General features: G+C 43.6%; 1 protein-coding gene across 2 annotated transcripts in view; it reads left to right on the top strand.

Moving 5' to 3' along the window:
- INPP5F (inositol polyphosphate-5-phosphatase F) overlaps nt 1-14,886 on the top strand; it is a 943,021-nt gene that overhangs the window by 784,736 nt on the left and 143,399 nt on the right. The window lies entirely within an intron of this gene.

The following is a 14,886-nucleotide window of genomic DNA, read 5'->3' as shown; positions in this document are numbered from 1 at the left end:
AGAGGCTGCTGCTGGTAGTAGCTTCACATGGGAAGTCAGGAACCTATATAATTGTGTATTGGCTGTTTACAAACCATCTTCAGTATACCTTGTCCCTTCTGCATGACTTTGGCTTTACCATCAATGCCCAGAAGTGTTCCTTTGTACCTTTGCAGAGAGTGGCCTTTATAGCTGCAGTGTTAGACACAGCTTGTCTGAAGGCTTTTTCTCCATATCATACGATTGCACTGATTCCAGTTCTGCAGGTCCTACACCTGTTAGGCCTGATGCTTTGATGCGTCCTTCTGTGCCGCACACCAGATGACTAAAGAGAACTCTTGAGTGATGCTTGAATAAACAGTTACCCCAGCATCTTTGTAGACTTCGCTGGAACCATGAAAAGCAAAGCAGAAACCAAGAGAAAGAACTCACATTAGGTCACTCTTTGCACTAGGAACTGCAAGGCCTTGGCCAGTAAAGATACTTCAGGTGGCAGTCGTGCCCATTCCGCGAAGGTCATGGCAGTTACTACTCCCCTCACCAGGGATGTTTGGTGGCTGACATGTACTGGGCATCCACATGGTCATCCTTGCATACTTTTGCTAAGCCCTATTACCTCACTTCTCAGGCTTGTAGGTCACTTTGCAAGGGCTGTATGGCTTGAATTCCTTGGTTAATATACACCTCTCAGTGACACTTTCCTGAGGGTGCTGCTTTGGGGCTCATTCATTTGGAGAGGAATCTGTAGGAAGAAGTATCCAGCGGAAAGAAAAGTTGCTTACCTTCAGAATTGATATTTCTGGTATTCATACATGAAATTTCAGGGCATAAGTGGATCTCTGTGAGCACAAGGCCCCATCTGGGCATACCCTTTGCACTTAGAGCATTGCACTGAGGAAAAAAAGAAATGGGTGGAATGCTTTCATAAATGTCGGCCACTGCTAATTACTCCGGGTCGCATCACATTCCTCCTTTTTTTCCCACCATGTCACCTCAGACAGAAACCACTAAATACACAAACCAACCTTGGTTTTGCTCCAATAGAAACATTATAGCTCAAACTGGCAGGCCAGGTCCACCTTGAACCAGAAAACAAGCAATCTCAGGCCAGTTTCGGCCTATTCAGAGTGTATTAGGGCCCAGCTTTCATTCTGGGTCAGTTTGTGTTTTTCTGTGACTCATCAAGATCGTCTGGAGTGCACTCTCAGCTTTTGACAGTAACAAGGTCAAATGTCTTCAAAAGGTCTCGGGTATAAACCTCGCATATAATCCTGCAAGAAGATGCACTTTTAGTTGCCACAGGTACGACTGTATGTAGTTTCTGGGATTGTGACATGAACATCTAGTAGTGTGAGGCCAGGGTGTTTTTGGTTAAGGCCCACAATTAGACTCCTTCAAAGGCAGGCCACCTTCCAGGCAACATTCTCCTAAAACGCCTTCCCACCATGAAGGATAAGTCTTCTTTCTTGACGAAGTTGTCCAGTTCCTGAACCATCCAGAATCTCAACATTTCTCCCTGACATCAGGCTCTTCCTTGTCATCAGGTGACCTCCTACATCAACGTGCCCCTGAGCCCCTGACTCCTCTCCTGTTCTTAAGATAAGGAGACTGGGTTTTCCTGGTTACTCGGAGGACACTGTATTGGGTGAGGCCTTCCATTTGGTGATGCTCCATCTTTTAAGGATGGTTCCACAACCCTCTGGTATAGTAGCTAGGATGTTTGTTTTTTGTCTTGAGGAGGGGGTGTCAGGCCCCCATCCCCGATCTGTAGGTCAACCCCAGGGACCCCATCCACTGGGGTCTGATCAAAGCAGTGTCCCGGGGACCCCATATCCTGAGACACTGCTGTGTTCCCTGCCCAGGAGAGAACAGGCAGGGAATGTAAACATTATTCCCTGTCCAAACTGTCCCAGGCAGGGAACACAACTTTGCTCTCTGCTGGTTAGAGCTCAGAAAAATGCAGCTCCCGCCAGGGCGGGAGCAAAGTAACAGCCGCCTTCCACAACACACAGGAAGTGCTGGCTGGGAAGCCATCAGGGGGTGGGGGACCTCAAGGCTCCCCTTGCAGCCCCTACCTTAAAAAACACATGTGGTGCCCCGGGCGGGCCGTGAGGCACCCAGGAGTAAAAAAGAAAATTATCTGTCTCCCACCAGGGTGCTGGCTGGGAAGCTGGTGGGGGCCTTGGGGCTCCATCCATGGCCCCAAAGTATAAAACGGGTGGGAACGGGGCACCCAAAAAATAAAGTAAAAAAAATAAAGAATAGTAAATGAGCGTCTCCTGACAAGGGACAGGGGCACCACCAGGAATTTTGTAAGTTATGGAGGGCTGCATGGAATGCAACAGCCACCCAGCAACAAAACACAGGTAAGTCTCCTGGTTCATTGAATCCATGACCCCAGGAGAGATTACCATATTTTAAGCACTGGAGCTGTGTGCATTTCAGCTGGAGTGGGGGGACTCTCCTGGCTTAATTAGTGAAAAAAAAATAATAATAATAAGTGCTGGGGCCCTCGTCATAAGGCCAGCACAATTTGCACCACACATTGCCACTGTACTCACACCACTACTAACCATCAGACTGCTACAAGTGTGACAAATCAGACTGTTTGAGGCTGCCAAAGCTTTAAGAATGGCTTGGGTGGCAGGTATTATTTGTTTTTAATGTATTTTGAATTAACTAACAGCTGTTTTTCTGCTCATCTTTAAAATTATACAAACAGCGCCACCTTGGGGCAGCTGTCATAAGTGCAGGTTATGTCAATTAAATACCAGTACACAGTAAACCACCGACTCAAAATAAGCACTGGGGACTCTGAGTGGCTGGACCTATGGCCAGTCGCCAGTCGCGGCCGGCATTACTCGTGGGTTGGGGGGGGGGGGGCGCAGGAGGGTGGGTTAATTTAAAAAAAAAAAAAAATTTAAGTGTAAAATTTACGTTCGCCATTGGTGCCGCGTCAGATCTCCTTCTCTCTGCTCCTCGCAGGAAGCAGGCAATAGGGCAGCCTCCCTCTCCTCCCCTAATCCAATCACAACGCTGCAATGGTAGCATTGTGATTGGCTGGGACTCCGACCCCACAGGCGTCTCTGGGGAGGCTATTTTCTCCATGCAGGCTGCATGCAGCCTACATGGAGAAAACGGAGAGTGTGCATGACTGGTTTGGTCAGTCCTGGGACCGACCAAACAGCCGGCGCCCACAAGAGTGGGCAAGTCACTCCTCCCCTGCCTGGAGCAGGACCCCCCACACGCCCGCCCCCAACCAAACTCTACCTTCTGCTTTCTCACATTGCGAGATGCAGAAACATAAAATGGTATTCATAATACCATTTTATGTTTCTGCCTCTCGCACTGCAAGAAAGCAGTGGGGCAACGCTCCCCAGCCCACGTGGAGGAGGCACCCCTGCCTATGGTTGCACTTCATGGCCTGAAATATGTTACAAAAAATACTCAGACATTTTTAATGTTATTTTGAGTAATGCTTTATTGCAATGTGTGAATTTATGAAATATACATTTGGTCATAATTATTGGTGAATTTTTGACATAGCCTGTAGGCTTTTTTATATTTTGGTACTCTGACCCTATATATTTTTACATGACATAGTCAGCCGTGTGCAGCTGGAGTCGGTGCCTGCGGCCGGGCCCTGCTCCCAACACCACTCTGCGCATGGCCAAAAGGGCTGGGCATCCGCATGGGGTTAGGTGCAGGGCTTGGCCTCAGGCCAGACCCTGCGCCTAAGTCCAAGCTGAACACGGCCAAAGAACCCATGGTGGGATGGGGTAGGACTTGGCCTCACACGAGGCCCTGCGCCCATACCCACACCACACACAGCGATGGACGTCTTACTATACGTTAAAAACACAGAAAATCACAGAAAAAAACAAAGCTTAAAGTTAGGTGAAAATGTTATTTAAAACATGCCTTTTTTTAAAAAAAAATTTTAACATCTTTATTCAGACACCATCACATAATAATTTCAGTAATGTACATATTAAACAAGTATGCATAAAGTACATAAACTACATAACGTGTCAATTTTAAAATATTTAATTAAATAAACCCTCCCACCCCACCCCTCCCATGGACCCAAGAAAGAATAAATCCATTAAATTTGATGCACACACAGCAATACTTCATAGTCCTTAAGGTTTCTTCAGGTGGTTTGGCTGGGACAATTTAAATTAAATTATATCAAGCTGAGGCATCATTGATCCAATTGGTTATTGGTCCCCACATTTCAAGCCCCCTTTTCTTTGCTTTAACACCAGAACGTAAAAAAACTGCTCTCTCCCAGCGATAAGTGGCTAAAAGCTTCCCCAGCCAACAGTGAACTGAGGGGGGTTCTTTGTCTAACCATACAGTAGCTATACAGATCCTAAGGACTGCCATTGCAGCAAAAAGCAAAGCCCGTTTTGAAGCTAACATCTCCTGATTACTTACTCCCAGTATAATAACTTGCGGGGTAAGGGCTACCTCAAAGCCAAACATGTTCTTAATATATTTACCCACTTCACACAGCATGATTGACTATCTAGGGCATGTAGCAAACATATGCAGAATATCTGCAGCAAAACAATGACAGCGAGGACAATTTATACCAGAGGAACCTCCCCATTTAGAAAGTCTCGCTGGAGTAATATATAAGTTCAACCACGTTTTAAAGCATTGTACTTGCAAATTGGCTGAGAAAACCACAGTCTGGCTCATTGATCAAGAGTCCTCACACTCCCCGGCCCCTGCTTGCAGCAGTTCCTGTTTTATGTGTTTTATAAAATCATCCTCCATCTCGTTAATAAGTAATTTATACAATTTCGAGATTGGCGAGGAAGCCCCTAAAGTAAGCCCCATTAAAGGAACTTTATGCCCCGTAATTGCTTTTTTAGATAGGTAGTCCCTCACTTGTAAAAATTTGAAGAAGTAATTGCCAATTCCATATTTCTCTTTAATTATGTCGAACGAATACATAGCATTCTCCATCATAAGATCACCTATGTGCCTAATGCCCCTAGAGATCCATACCTTCATATAGCCATCCTGAAAATTTTCTGGCTATAAATCGTTACTTGCGATAGGATTATATCTATGAATCCTATTCATCTTAAGTATCTCCCTAAGAGCCTAAGATGCAAGCCGTTCATTCTGTTGAAATCGCCCCTAGTCTTTTGTAGCAGTGATTCCAGATTGATTTGTACTATCTCATCCACATTAGAGGAGATCTCAACCCCTAGGTATCTGGCATTTCCCACAATGCGTGTATCCTCCAGGCACACCTTATCATTTTTAATGATCATTGTCTTGTTTTTATTAAGAAAATACCCTGACATTTTACCAAACTCTTCAGCCTCTCTTTCCACTTCCTTCATTGCCTCTTGTGGATTAGTTGTTATTACCGCAAGGTCATCTGCATAGGCCAATATCTTTGTATCCCCACCAATACATCGAGCAGCCAAAATCCTATTGTTCTCTACTATTTTATTAATTAACGGATCTATGTAAAGCGCGAAAAGCAGTGGGGAGCATGGGCACCCCTGCCGCGTACCACGAGTAATCTTAATTATATCGGATAAAGTATTCATCAAACTTATCCTGGCGACAGGTTCTAAATACATACATTTAACTGCCCTAATAAAACCTCTACCAAGGCCTTTCCTCTCCATAATCAGCCATAAAAAGGGCCAGGAGACCCTATTAAACGCTTTTTCAGCGTCCAAAAATATTGCAGCCATAGGGTCTCCTGTCACCTTTGCATAGTCAAAAAGAGTAATTATGCACCGGATATGCTCGGTTGTCCCCCTCCCAGGTACAAATCCATGCTGAAAGGGAGAGACCAATTTTAAAATAACCGAGGCTAACCTTTTCGCTAATATTTTAGAATAGATTTTAACATCGCTATTTACCAAGGTAATTGGTCGATACGACCCCAATTCCATGGCAGGTTTACCTTTTTTCTGAAAAACTATAATATTAGCACTTTTCCAAGAGTCGGGGGCAACTAGTTCAAGTTGTGCTCTATGAAATACCTCCATCATAAGCCCCAAAAGTTGAGTCCTAAATTTCTTATAAAATTCCCCTGGGATCAGATCACAGCCGGTGGCTTTACCCGTCGGAAGGGAATCTATAGCCTTGGCTATTTCATCTATTGTAATTGGCGCATCCAGACCAGCTCTCTCCTCAGTAGACAGTTGATCAAAGATTGGCCCCCTCAAATAATATTGCATTACCTGGTCCTCAACTAGCACATCCTCCGTATATAGTCCTTGATAAAAGTTTTGAAATGAGGCGAGAATAGCATCTGGTTCACTTATCAAACCAACCCCCGGATCCCTAATTTCCCTAATCCGTGTTTGGGCCGTTTTCTCCCTTGTGCGAACAGCCAGCATATGGCCCACTCTCTCATTGTTCTCATAGACCCTACTTCTCCAAGCAATATATTTACCCGCCGCCTTTTTTAGTGATATCTCTGTGATAGCGGATCTCGCAATAGTAATCTTTAATTGTGCCGCCACAGCATCCCCCCCCTGTATTTAATATCTCGATCAGATCACTTTCTGCCTTACCCAGATTCTCATATAATGATTGTAGCAGAGTTCTATCCTTTTTCTGCATCTCCCAGCCATACCTAGAAGTTTCTCCTCTAATTCCTGCCTTTAGTGCATCCCATACTATACCCAAGTTAGTGCTCCCTAGATTATCCTCAATAAACTTCGGAATCCATACCTTCAATTGCTGTACATACCCCTCATCACTTAGTAAGGCCCTATTAAATGTCCAGCATGTCTGTAGGGGTTGTCCACCCGTTTCTAACTCAATCACCAGGGGATTATGGTCTGACATGACTTTCGGAAATTTGCTTATCAAACACCTACCTAAAAGTTCAAATGATACAAAAAAATAATCCAATCTAGCGTGCATTAAATGTGGTGCAGAAAAATATGTAAAACCTGGATCGGACCCCTTTGTCTCTGCCCAAACATCTACTAACCCGTGCAATAACTCAAGTTGTTGAAATGATTTAAAAACTCTGGATTTCCGCCCTTGATACATAAGCCTGTGGGTAGTGACCTGACAGCTCATGTTAATATTTAAATCCCCGCATAATATCAGGGGAAGAGGCCATCCCACAAGTTCCACTTTCAGCCAATCATACAGTGTTGGATCATCCAACACAGACCCATACACTGCACAGAGAGTATACATTTTATTATCCAGGTCCATTTGTACAATGGCCCATCTTCCCATTTTATCAGTGAGAACACGTGGATAGCTTCCCATCCCTTTCTTAGCCAATATCGCCACTCCCCTCGTCCGAGTTTCTTGAGTCGTGTACGCAACAAGTTGATACCCTTCCATCTCTAAAGCCCCTTTCCTACTGCCCTCAATAGGGGTTTCTAGAAGGCATAAGATGTCTGCTTTCAAAAATCGGACATCCAGGCTGATTCGCCTTCTTTTTTGGGGATTATTTAACCCACATATATTGACTGATGCGATTCTAATTTTCCTCATTAAACCAAAAACACAAATTTACATCTATTTCCAAGCCAAACCAAGAGCACCAAAAATTACCAGACATTAAACCATGTGCATATCCCATACAAAAAAAAACTCCATCCCCCCCTTGAGTCCCCCAGCCCCACCCTTCCCCCCACCCCAATCAAAAAGGCAAAAAAGGTCAAAGACCCTTGTGATGCCTCCTGCATGGTGTTGTGTGTACCCCCTAACCGCCTCCTACCAGCAAAAAAAACAAAAGAGAAAAATGTACAGAAGAAGAGAAGAAAAAAAAACAAAAAAAGAAAAGGCATGAATATACCAAACCAGTTAAATTCTTAAAGGAACACCTTACACCAGTTCTTGAAGGTATTCCTGTGCCTTAATCTCTGATGTAAATACCCTAGTTGAACCTTTATGCACGACCTTGAGTTTGGCCGGATTCATTAGGAACACCTCGCATCCAGATTTCTGAAAAGGAGTGATTAATTGACGAAGTCGCCATCTTCTCTCCACAGTTGAGTGGCAGAAATCGGGCCGTACAAAGAATGAATGTTCTGCTACTGTCCTCCTTGCATCAGGCCTGGCCTTTTCAAGAATAGATTGCCGTAGAAGAAAATTGCCAAAAAAAATAAGAATGGCTCTAGGTTTATCATCTTGACCTGCCCTTCTCTTGAGCATTAGGGGAAACCGATGTACCCTTTGGACCTCTGAGTCCCAGTTCCAGTGCGCTAACTCAGGGAATGCTTCCCTAAGAAGCCTCAATGTAAATCCACGGATATCGTCCCCCTCAGCTTTTTCTGCAATACCAAGAAGTCGCAAATTATTCCGGCGCTGCTTGTTTTCAAAATCCTCGAGTTTCCAAAGGACATCGGTCATCCTGCTCTCATGGGAGGTCGTCCGTTGTTCCGAGGTTTCCACGGTGGCCTCTAATTGCACAATACGCTCTTCCAGTGCGTTGGTGCGCTCCGCAATCTCTGAGCAGGTTTTATTCACTTTTCGAACCGCACCCTGCAGCTTTTTAGTTGCCAAATGGGCCCTCTTATGCTCTTGACGTGCCTCCATTTGAATTTGTTTTAATGTAGCGTATATTAGTTCCATCGAAGGAGGGGATGCCTGGTCCCCTAGATCGTTACGAGCATTTAGATTGGTTTCTGGGTTCAGCGTATGAGTATTTTAGTCATCCTCCATTCTTCTATTGAAATGGGACGCATAGTAATCCCATTTCATCAAGCTTGACTGGCTATTATCTGATGTAATCCCATTATCCTTATCCTTGTCATATCCCCTCACACTCTTCTTCTTTGTGCGACATGATTTACGTTTCTGGGTGTCCGGCTTCACTGAGGGGCTACTACTATCTTCTGTAAGATCATCCTCCGTCTTATCTTTACTGCTGTTAGAGGATACATCAGAATCATCGGTCAGCGAGAAGAACTTGTCGCCTTCCGGTGTCCCTAGAATTGTGCCTTCATCCGGAGCGGGGCCTCCATGTATCTTTTTAGAGACTGGAGTCTTAATTAATAAGCGTGAAAGGGGCCTGCATTGTAGTATTATCCCCCCCCTGCTGGGATATACCCGTCTCTTGAGGCAGCTCTTCTGTTGCTCCCTGTGTGGCTGCATCCAAAATATCTGAGGCCCCAAAATCACATCCAATGGTAATAGACTCCTCACCCCCAGGGGAGACCTCATCAAAAGGCCCATAATTTAACGATGTTCCTGCTGGAGCCTTTGTACTACCGCTGCCATTATTATTCATTAAGGCATTAATGCTTTTACCTTGGGCGATTCCGTTCCCACAGAAGCAGACGATGGACCTCGCCCCGCAAACATCCCTGGAACTGTCGGTTGTTTGGGTCGGGTTGTTTTCAGGCCTCCTTTCCCTTGGCTCGGTATCACACAGTACTTTCTTGGAAGCTCCGCTCTTACACAGTCCTGCATGTAGAGCGCTGTTTGCAGCCTGACTTGAATTCGGTTTCAGGCTTCTCCCCTCAGCAGCTGCACGCAGAATCATCGATGCTCCTCTGGCTCCTCCAGACGCGCTTGGCTCCTTCTGCAAAATTCTTCCTTTCGGCGGCATCACAGCAATAGCAACGACGAAGTTTCTCTTTGCCGTAGGAAGTCCGAGCGAATCACTTTTAGATACTATGTATCGGCGAAGACCTTTGGACTCCCACAGCACCTCGTGTGTCGTCACGAATGCCGCCGCTGTCAAAAGGCGTCTTAAAACCTGCACCGCAAAGAAACCTCCAGTCTCCGTCAGCAGCCTCATCGATTTCCCCCAGTCAAAAACAGCTGTGTGTAGATATTAAAGTTTAAATTGCCGCATTTCCCTCTTCACTTCATAACCTTATGAGCACTGGTAAAGAGACTGCTGCCCGCAACACTCACGCAGCCGCCATCTTGCCCTAAAACATGCAATTTTTATGTCGTACTTTTTTAAGGATGGGTTTGGGGGGAATGGGGGAGCGGGAGAGGTGTAGAAAAAATAGGGAGGATAGAGGAAGGGGTGCAGGGAGGGGGAGGCAGGGTATCAAAACATGCCATGTTAAGCAAACAAACCACTAAAAGTCAGCAGTTATAGTTATCTCAAGTTACTATAATTTGTGCTATAAAGTAACTATAACTTACACCCTTGCCATGCACTGCTAAATACGTCAGATATTACATCACTGATGACATGTTCTATGACAACATTGATCACCTCTCTGCAACGTCTGAAATTACATAATTGATAACACTGTGCATGGTGAGGGCGCGCATTATAGTTACTTTAGGGAACGAGTTATAATCACTTGAGATAACCATAACAGTGTCAAAATGTTTTCACCACACAGTAATGTATATTCTAAGGGCCATATGTAGAAAGCAAAATTGCGATCGCAAACGCCGGTTTGCGATCGCAATTTTGCTAAGTGGGATGTAGGAAGGAAAATCTGCATGCAAAATAAGGAATCGCAAAATTTGCGATTCCTTATTTTGCAAATGCATTTAAGGAATCCCAAATAGCGATTCCTTAAATGCAATGTAGAAAGCACCCAAGTTGTGCTATTTTGGCTTAAGGAATCGCAAATTACCACCAACTTCAGGTTGATGGTAATTTGCGATTTCTTTCAATAATGCAGTTTTTTGCATTATTCAAAGTGCCATGTGGCACACATACATGCCCTTAGGGCATGTATGTGCGCCACATGTGCACCCATGCTCATTACAGGGGTGCAAAAGGGTGTCATGTTGACACCCTTGCACCCTTGAAATTGCATTCTCAATTTGCGATTCTCTAATTGAGAATCGCAAATTGAGAATGTCTTCCTATTCATTCCTATGGGCCTTTTAGCCCATAGGAATGAATGGCAAGGTATTCCTTATTTGCGATTCTCAATTAGAGAATCGCAAATAAGGAATAGGTGGGATTCGCAAACAAAATTGCTAATCCTACCTACATAGCGTTTTGCTATTCTCTAATTGCGATTCCCTAAAAATTGCAATTAGAGAATCGCAAAACACAGCCTACCTACATATGGCCCTTAAACTCTAAAAAAGGGCTAACATCACTTACAGTGTTACAATTGCATTTCAAAATATCACGGCCAGTTTTTATTTTAATAATAATATGAAAAATAATAGGCTGACATATTGAGCATGCTGCCAACAGGGATGTGTGAGAAAAGACATACCGCTACCTGTTAAGTAATGAATAAGATATTAGATCCTTAGGCTAAAGTGCAGAGGTTGGATTTGGCAGTGTATGCCATTCTTCTGTTGTGTTGTGCCAGTCCAGGTGTTGTAGCACTGCTAGGAGAAAAAGCCAATGTTGGCAGGTGGTAGATGAGACAACAATACATGGCTCTAAAAGTTAAAAATAGAAATAGTAGTATATGCTAATATGCATGACAAGGTTACATTTGAGTACAATTAAAAGACATGGCGAAACACATTTTGACAGTTCTGTTTTGGATTAAAATACACGTTTGAACAGTCCTCGATAATGTCCCAGCTTGGTAGCATAGTGATATATCTGCCTGTGTAGGTGGTTTACTTTGCAAGACCTGTCCTGTGCGGCCCCACTGCTGTCAAAGATTTCTGCCCCTGCTGAAGCAACAAGTCAGGCTATATGTAAGAATACTAACATTAACACAACATGTATGAATTTTTAGGGCATGTGTTACAGGGTGTTTGTGAGTGGTATGTATGTGAAGTATGACTAATAAATGGATCAGTGCTTGTAGGTTTAGTTTTATTGTAGTCTTATTTAACCCAGTATAAAAGCAGGAGAGGTCCCAGAATTCAAAGAAAATCATGTGCCTGTCATGACTAGTCAGGCATAGACCAGAAAAACTTGCCAGCTATGGAGAGTTGGGGGTGAGGTGAGGGTTATGGTCTTATCTGGCACCACATTAGTGTTGCCCTTAAGGGCCAGACCATAAATCAGGTAGGGGTGCATTGTGAAGAGGGCTTCTTTCTCGAAGTGGTTGAGATGGAGACGTGCTCCAGTTGGCCTTGCAAGAAGAATTTCAGCTAGCTAAATCCTGAGACTTTCTCACTCGCATGCCTCCTATCATCTTGCAATTTGTTTAATGCCACCTGCACTGCAGACCTCCTCTTGCAATTCATTCACAGCCTATGCCCTCCTGCCATAAGTCTTCCTTTTAAGTTCCACAGAGAGAGAATGTAGGTAGACCATGTAGTTGGTTATAGTATTTAATCCCATATTTTGCTACAGGGGCTGTCTCCTCAGTGACAATTCTCTTCCTCTTCATAGCAGACTACATCCTTCAGGCAGAAAGACACAATGGTGGTTGCGGACCCTGAAATCAAAAGAGGAAAGAAATAGATCTTATGGTGTGGGAAATATTTATTTGGCTGTGTGTGGGTAATATTTATGTGGCTGTAAGTGAACGTGGGTCTGGTGCGTTTCATTCCAAGTGTATATTATGTTCCTGTTCACTAATAAGTTACTTGTAGTAACCTCCTAAACTGAGGGGCTAGAGACATAGAAGTCTAGACTTTGAGTAACTTTACTATTGGATAGCTAAAAGTAGTAAAGTTACTTAAAAGTGTACATTAAATGTCTTTACCTGCCAGCCGTGTGGGTTGAGCACTTAACTTAAAACGTCCGTTTATCATTACTGAAAAATAGGCTTAAAAAAATAATTTTGCCTAAGAAGGGAATAGGCTTAGCAGAAGCAGTGTTTTTGATTGTCTGGTGGAGCGAATGTATGTGACTGTAATCTCTTTTGTTTCATCCCAAGTGGGACGGGAATGCCCAATGGTGGGTCCTGTGCACACACTGTCTCTGGAATCAAGCTATATCTGGCTGATGAGCCCTCACTAGGGCAAAACCGGTCCTGGATTGCTTGTTTCCCGGTTCAGTAAAGACCTGGACTGATAGTTCGGGCGGACTGTTTCGCATTGGAGCAAGGGCAAGACTGATTTGCATATGGCTGGGTCCAAACTAAGGTGGCATGGTGGTCAATACAACTGTGGAGTGGGTTGAGGCCCCAAGTAATTACCAGTGGCTGAGATTGATTCCAACATTCTATCCATCACTTTTGTATAATTTCGGTTTTTATTTTAGACAGCTGATTTATTAAACCTGTGTGGTTGATGTTGGATGTGTTGCTAGGTGTGTGCAATTGCTATGCAGTTATTGTTGTGGGGTGTTAATTTTTCAGTTTGGGTTGTTACACTGTGTACATTTGTGGTATTAAGCTTTTTATATTTATTTTTATTTTCCATAGAACAGCTTATTATGAACACAAGCTGGATTTCAACGACCCCCTCTCTCCTATTCCTTGGGAGCCACACATTTTATTGTTTGATTATTCAGTCCATTGCACATCAGCAGTGGACTTGCATTTCACACCTTGTCTGTCTCAACCTGTTCTACACATTCCTGATGCTTACACTTATGGTACTGTTCAATGATGTATTTCATTTGTTCTCTGCATCCACTTATTCTCAAGTTCTCATCCTTTTATTCTTCTTGATGCTCCAGTTCAGCTGGTATCATTTCCTGTATCGAAGCCCCATTGTCCTCCCCTATTTGATACTGTATTCATCTCCTCACTCCACATTCACCTATTTATTCAGATCTGTCTTCCAGGCATTAAAACCTGGCAGTCTGTGTTTTTTCAATTTCAGTTGTATTTTACTCTTGGCTAGTACTAGTCCCAGCTCTGTCTCTTTAGTCATTGCTTGTTTAGCTTTACTGTTTGGGACTAGGCCCAATAAACATAGATGAATAATCCGTTTCATAGTGATATCTATCAAGGATCCACAATTCAGCGCATTTTTTTCCTAGAACATTTGAATCCTCTGGCATTTCCACTACATATTTATATATGTACCCATTATTTTTCTTCATTTGTGACAGGTGTTATCGTAAGCAGCATTTACTTTGCCTTTTCTGAGGGGTCATGTATATTCGTAATTGGTCAGTTTCAGTTTAACCTTTTTACAACTTGTGAATATTCTGTGCCATTCCTATTTGCTGATTTCTTCTCCCATGTCCAGGGGGTTTTTACTTTTCCTATCCCCTTGTTATGTTAATATTTTTGTAAAGAGCTAGTTAAGCAGTGGGGCGAAAAAGCCAGGTTTTTATTTGTTTTCTGAATTTTAGGAGGTTTGGATGCACTCTGAGGCAGTCAGACATCGCATTCCACCACTTACGTGTTGAATAAGAGAACCTTCTTCCTCCCCAGTATGCCTTTTTTATTCTGGGGATGACAACCTGTCTTGCTTCACTAGACTGCAGGGTGCGTGTAGGTATGACCATTTGAAGATCTTCAGAAAAGAGAGGGACAACCTTGTGCACAGCCTTATGAGTCCAGCACTGGTCTTTGAACTTAATTCCCTCCCTGACTAGTAACCAATGAAGATCCATTATGATTTGAAAGACTTGGCAGAATTTAGGGAGATAGATCAGCATACAAGCTGCAGCGTTTGGTGGGTCTGCAGGTTGTTTTGTGGGTGACTTTGGGAGTCTACATATAAGGCATTGCAATAGTCTAATTTCGAAATCACCAAAGCTTTTATAACTGTTTTCCGCAACTCCATTGTGAGAAAGGGAAGATTTTTTTTTTTGGGGGATTTTCAGACTGAGAAAACAAGCAGATGTTACCTGCCTAATGTGGTTTGCAAATGCTAACTTGGTGTCAAAAATGACACGCTTTTTGAACCAGAAGTGGGGTGACCCAGGATCGGGTGGCCACCAGCTGGTGTTCCAAAAAGATGTGTTGTTGCCAAAGAGCAATACCTCAGTCATTTCAGAATTCAGTTTCAAGCAATTCTTCTGCATCCATTCAGCAATGTTACCCTTGCAGATATTGAACTGTTTGGCTACTTTTTCTGTTTTGGAAGAGACTGACACTACTATCTGGGTGTGGTCAGCATAGGAGAATACGGAAAATACACATGATC

This window comes from Triturus cristatus, chromosome 1_2 (genome assembly GCF_964204655.1).
Source record: "Triturus cristatus chromosome 1_2, aTriCri1.1, whole genome shotgun sequence".
In the NCBI taxonomy this organism is placed as follows: domain Eukaryota; kingdom Metazoa; phylum Chordata; class Amphibia; order Caudata; family Salamandridae; genus Triturus; species Triturus cristatus.
The sequence above is the reverse complement of the archived record's forward strand: the minus strand, read 5'-3'. Positions and strand labels throughout refer to the sequence as shown.